The sequence below is a fragment of the Chinchilla lanigera genome, unplaced genomic scaffold, assembly GCF_000276665.1.
Source record: "Chinchilla lanigera isolate Chin_1 unplaced genomic scaffold, ChiLan1.0 scaffold00201, whole genome shotgun sequence".
Lineage (NCBI taxonomy): Eukaryota > Metazoa > Chordata > Mammalia > Rodentia > Chinchillidae > Chinchilla > Chinchilla lanigera.
Window position 1 is genome coordinate 397453 of NW_004955602.1, and position 6943 is coordinate 404395.

Here is a 6943-nt window from a genome sequence, read left to right on the forward strand (position 1 = left end):
TAGAAGAGCCTTGTCTCAGGAATAGCATGGAAATCACTGACTTTCCAGCAAAAACCCTGGGTACTGAGAGAAGCTCTGACCCAGGCTACACTAACTGTGAGGCCAAAATTCCCAATGGCACCATCCAGCCCTAAAAGTAGGGGCTGAAGATCAGTTCTCTTGGCAGATAGAAGATGAGAGGGACACGGAAAATGCCTCACTAACACTAGCAGGAAAGAGCATATCTATTGAGAAGAGAGAATTCCTAAACCAAAGAAAAACGACTTCAGAAATAGAGGGTTTGGATTTCCTGGTGGAGGGGAACATTTCTTAGTAGAATCCATTATTAAATATAGCTTTAAGTTTTGACATTTCTGTAAATTGACATGTAGTTGAAACAAATAGATATCCCTTTTTATGTTTACCTAGTTTCCCTAAATTGCAATACCTTGCAAGACTATAGCCTTTGCCTAATGAAACAGCATAAAATTCAGTTTACAACTGAAGAGGATGGATACTAAGAAGAGCACTGTAGAGTAGTTTCTACTTCTTCACTAGACCCAGTTAGCATATTATCCATTGCTGTAGTCAGAGTTTACAGGGGAAAAGATTTAACACAGGACACATAATTTATACAATTATTTTATAATATTCACCCAAAGAGTCAAATGCAAATGAGTGCAAAAGATCTGTCCACCCACTAGAAACCCGAAGAATTCAGCTGAGGGCCTGGATCCCATGGCAGTGTCCTAAATGAGTCCAGCTGAAAACCTAGAGCCCATGGCAATGTCCTCCACAAGTTCAGCTGGAGGCCAACAGCCCACAACAGTGTCTCATGCAAGTTTGTACCAAAGACATGCACTGGGAAGATCCAAAGGTCAGTGGTGGAAGCTAGAAAGTCTGCGCCGGCAGGATGAAGGATCTTAACTGGAGCCAGGAAGGGACAGTCAAGGTAAGGACCAGAGCTCCCCCAAAGGGAACTGCAGCCATCCTCAGGGACAGCAAGGACTCGACCTCCTCCAAAGATGAGAACAGTGGAGTTCACATCAGGAAAACTAGCAAAACAAACTTCTCCAGGAGAATCAACAGCACACCATCTTCCCTTCCAGTTCTCTTTCTATGCTGTTTGCAACAATCCTCAGATGGGCCTTCCACACCCAGCACCATGCTGATTCAGTTAAGCTGGGTGTTACAAGTTGACCATTAGTTAGTCCACCACATTAATGTAATAGACTAGTGTTATCTTGTGAAAGAGAAAGATGATCAAGATCTCTGCAAAACACATTATGATAAAGTGCAGCTAGAGATCATTATGTTAAGTGAAATAAATTAGACATACATGTCTAAATATCACATGGTTTCTTTCATATGAGAAACTCAAAGAATAAATAAAGAGCAAAATAAAAGATATATAGTAGGAAGTAGGGAAACAGATCTTCCCCAAAGGGGAAGGGATTAAGATATGAAGGGAGGGAGCAGGAAGGGAAAGAAAGGAGACGAGAAAAGGAATGAAGATGTGTTATATACATGCACACTAACTCCACACAAGGATGTAAACAGTATTTCTACAAACATGGACTAATAAAGAAAGTGATTAGTAAAAATATGTTAAAAGTCTTTAAAGGGAAAATAAAATGAAAAATTATGTTATGACTGGGGCAGAAACATTAATATACTTGATCTCTAGGACACTGAGTGTATTACTAGTCTTGCCACTTGAAAGCAAACTGTTTCTGGAAGTCTTTGCTAACAATTATTGAGAATAAAGCATTTTGCAAATTAATAGTTGCTTACTAGGTTTGGGAGGATATGTTAATTTGCTCAGTTACTGAACTTACATCTGGAACAGCAGCTATAATTGGAATCATCACTTGTTTGAAATCCTTGATGATGGTATTAATCTCTGTAATCATTTCAGGAATGTGGCATTGCTTTTCATTGACTTTTTCTAGGTGAAAGTTGTTCTAGTGGCTTCTGCTTGGGTTTTCTCACCATAATAGTCCTCACTCCACAGGTCAGGGTAACAACATGGGGATTCTACCAGCTGATGAGTATGCTTTTCCATTTATACATTTTGGAAATGGGGAAATGACTACATGATGGGTCCAGATGTCTAATTAATCTACTGTAAGATGGACTTGATCTAAAACTCCATTAATCACCAGATGTCTATGAGCTTCCACTCTCACTGGTAGATCACGGGAATGTTTTAGACCTGGAATTAGTGTCACTTCCAATAGTCAAGCCAATAGTCTCCAAAAAGTCTGATTATTTCCTTTTCCTTAGTGCATATTCACCCAGTAAAAGGCTATAAGTTTCTTTGAGGAAGGCTAGCATGAATACCAGCAGTATATATTTTTGGCAGTGTTTTGGGTCTTGAAAAAACCCACCCACTTTATTCAAGAGGTTTTAGGTATATACACTAACTCAGATCTGGGAATTGACTCAGAAGCTGTGACTTTCTTTTTGGTGATTCAAGTTAGTTTTCTGTGAACTCTATCTAGAACTTGTCAGCTTACACAGATCAAAGAAGAACCTATCAGACTTTCCATTTATTTCTCTTCAAGAAATCCCATGATCAAGAAATTCCATGATGAATAGCCCACGCCATAATTCTCTGCACGTGAGACTTTTCTTATTGCTGCCCTTAATAATAACCTCACCTACTTTGTCCATTTAGTGTCTTCACTTGGCCCCTGTCACTTTGGGAATCCATCTATCTCCATTGTATTTAAGTTTCAGTGGCAGTAGTTTCCAGTAGAATGTCTGACTGCAGGGAACAGCAACCACTGAGATCTTCAAGCATATTTATATCTCACAGTCTTAAAAGATGTGATCTTTGGATCCTCTAGGATAGGTGAGCAGATCTGACATAATAAATCCACTTTAACATTCCAATCTCCCTTAACCTTTGGATACAGTTTACCAAGGTAGTTGAGGGATTTGAACTCCATTTAGTGCAGGCCACCTTTTGGTCCATGTTTTAATCAACCAGCCAAACTATTGCAGCCATTTCTAACTCTTTGAACTGTATCATTAAATCTAGAACGTGGTGGGCCTGTATCAGTACATTCAACTTGAATAAACTTTATGTCCCCCCTACATTATTCCACATCCCTACTATCAATCCCCACAATTTTTCTCCAGGTCTATGACTGTCTGTCCATAAATTGGATCTTTGATCTATAGAAATACCTCGTCATTGCACTTCACCTTTTGGAACCTGCTGGTGCTAAAAATTCTCAGTCTAAGAACAAAGATGGGTGTTCAGGTGGGATAAATTCTTTGGAGAATCAGCAGTGCCTTGCAAGGAAACTACCTCAGCGTATAGCAGAGAAACCAATATCAATCCAAATGGAAGACTCTTTGCACCAAGAAATTAGAAGGCAACTTTTATTATGCTAGCAGGCTGGGTAACGTAGAGGTTCAAATCACCAGCCCAGAGTCAGGTTTGAGTTCAGTTTAAATATGGTTTGCAAGTATGAAGTACAAACCTGATAGCAGGTTATTACATGACTGGTTACATGGAATACAAAAATTATGTCATATATTTTCAGGCAGGCTTCTACAGGAACATTCTGAGACAGAGGGGGTCTGAGAAGAGTAGGTAGAGTTGAAAGTGTCCTTTCCTGGGCCAGTATTTCCCCAAACATGATGGCCTTGAAGCCCTTGAAACAAGTTGGATTCACTACATGTTTTTAAACTGAACACAGTCAGTTTGACCCACACATTGTTAAGGGGGAAGATCTAAGCCTAGACAATCAAGGCTAGCTACATGACAGGGAGCATGAGCATAGTCACAGGCTATGAATTGATTTCTAACTTTTGTTATAGTATGCCTATAAGTCTGCAATTCTATAAATGTGCCCTAACAAGGGAAGGCTTGTAAAGTGTTTTCAGGCAAACCAGGGTTAACCTCAGACAGGGATTTCTAGTGGCAGAAAAGATTCAGCAGTGTTTTGGTGGCCTCAACTTTAGCAGGATCTTCCCATATGTTCCTTTGTAAGAAATACAAACTTGAAATGGTCTCTTTTTAGGGTAAGGTGTTTAACTCTGAGTGAAAAACTATTTATTTGCCTGAGGACATGACTTAGGTCATGCATCTGAGAGGGTCAAAACAAATGGAGGAGGAGAGATAGTCAATGAAGTATGGAATTCACTCTGCTAACTGGGCCTGGAAAAGCACTGTTAGTTAAGAAGTTACCCCCTGAAGTTTAATCATTTGCTTTTAAAAACCCACAAAATGTTCACAGCAGAAGCCAGTTAAGGATATAGGCCCCAAGGGTGGGGGCTGTGGTCCTCCCCTCCACAGTACTCAAGCCAACAAGGAAAGGAAGAAGACAACTGCATGCTAGAAGGAGAAAGGGAACTGCATACTGGGAGATAAATTGCTAACCTTAACCACTCTGTGATGTGTCAGTCTGTTTACGGGGCTGGCACCCATTCTTGCAAAATTGAGAAAATACTGCTTTCACTGCTCTTTCTGCCCCTGAAGTCCATTCTTTACATCTGAACGAAAGAACGCATTTCTCACACCCTTTCCCATGTTCAGGATCCCATGTCTTTCAATCAATGCTCTTACTGTAGTAGAAGACACATTGCATGTTTCAGATTTAACTTGCATTTTAATCCTGTCACTAGCAGCATAGGAGTCTGCATTTGGTTTTCAGGAATCTCAGTGCTGTGACTTAATGACATAAGGGTTTTCTTTGAGGCAGATATAGAAGATTCTTGGTCATTTTTGTAGAGCTTGAGCTGAGAATGTGAATTTTGGGGCCATCCTTTTCTTTTCCCTTCTCCCTACCCCAATTAGGACCAACTAAGCAACTTGATTATACTCTTTAGCTTTCCTAAAATGTTCTAAGGTGTACAATATATGGTTACTCAAATTCTTACTTTTTATAAGATTAGAAATATGTGATGCTGATACTTTGCATATATTGCCAGTCATATTGTATACTATCAGTGCCTTCTTTATCTTTGGAAATAGAGCCATTATTGCCTTTGTTTTTTCTTTTTTTATTTTAAGGATAAAAGGAGGGAAACATTAACAGACATACAACATTTTACAACATATCACAAGCACAATACAGACAATACAGAGTTACAAACAAAGTGGTAGGGAATTAACAATGGTGGTTGTATTACATATTGATATCTTCAAAGTGGCTTCTCATGAAAACAGATATAGACATGCAATACTGGTCAACCAAAGACTCATTGACAGTTTCTTTCAGCATAGAAACAGCAGATAGAAGAACAACCATGTTATCTATCCTGGATAGGAAGAACCAACATTGTGAAAATGGCCATACTCCCAAAGCCATTATTGCCTTTGAATGTAAGCAGTGTTGTGGCAAGATGGGGTGGATGCATCACTCCTCCTCTGAAACATGCAAATCACTAGTAACATAAACTCTCAGCTTCAGTAAGGCAGAGTTTATAATAAAAGAAGATGATTTATTTGTAAAACAGATGGAAAAGGAAGAAGATACATAGCTACCTTGAGAAGGTAGGGAGCAATGCCCCTACCAGAGCTGAATGCCCCTGAGCTCTTGTTCATGGCTCCTTTTATTTAGCACTAGTGATTTTTCTACTCCCCTCCCATGTGAGCACTTAGAAGTTGTTGCTGTTTGATTGGCTCCTTTTGCTGTCTTTGATCCTAACCTGGGGATGTCTTCCTATATTTTTTGACTATTTGAGTTTTCCTGTCCCTTTGTGATGGACATGTTTGGGGGGCTTTTTAGGAAGGTAGCTTATATTTAATGATTAAGTAAAAGGGACATGTGTACATGTATATATGTGGTGCAATAATATAGTGATGCTAAAGTGAGAACATATATGTGTACACATGTAGATGTGTATATGTGTGCACATATATGCATATCTTATATACTAAATAAGAGTCCTTAGGTGGCTGCCTCTTATCTATTTTTGCATTTTATCAGGTGAATAAGAGGGGCTGGTTTTCTTGGTCTTTTATGTTTCTGGTTTTCTCATGTTCCCTTAACTCTTCCTGATAAATTCTTATGGTAATTGTGTTACCTGGCACTCTAGCTTCTCTCTGTCCTTTGCCTTTCTAATTACTCTGGCAGCAGAGTCTACCAGTAGAGGCACAATCTGCTTTCAGTAAGTTTCCTTATTGATTTTTAATAAAGCTTATCTTTTCCCTGCCTTGATGCTGCCTCCCCCACACCAGACATCCATCCAACTGCTGTTGGGGGAAATAGGCGATAACCAATCTGGGATTTTTGAGCTGAACAAGGTCATACTTACGGTGGCAACAGATGGAAGTCTTTAGTAGGGAGGTTGGTCTTTTGGGTCTTGGTAAAAAGAGGAAGCTTTTGTGTGAGGGTCTATTTGAAGCGTCATTTGAAGATTTGTAACATTTATTTTTTCTGTAATAAAGTGAGAGACAAAGTTGAGAGTACAAGGCCCAAGTAAGCACAACAAAAAATGACTACCAAAGGTCCCAAGAGGGGCCAAGTGGACACGGAAGGAAGCCATTAACTCGTTGTAAGACCCGTGAGGTTAGAGAGTCTATAACCTCTTGGTGATGTAACCATTTGGCTTTTTGAAACATAACTTGAGTCTTGTCTGGAGGTGTTAATGTATGTGCAGCAGATATTGTTTAGTACTGCACCAATGCTCTTGACCATGGGTAAGCATCCAGTCTAGAATTTTGTGATGTTCTAGCACCATTCTTGAAAGTGAACTGAGAGAAACCTTGAGATCCCTAAAATTGCTCTCAGAATCTTGGATCACCTCAGTCATATTAGCAGTGAGACTGGCTATTTGAGCTGAACTGGCAAGTACTCTATAGGTAATTCCTCCCAATGCAGCTAGGAGGGCTGTAATCTTAAGACAGTGAGAGTAACAGGCTCTCATTTTTGTCAAGATAGAAAGATGTCAGTGTCTTATATATAAACTGTTTTAATTGTTTCAGTTCAGTGATGAAAGACAG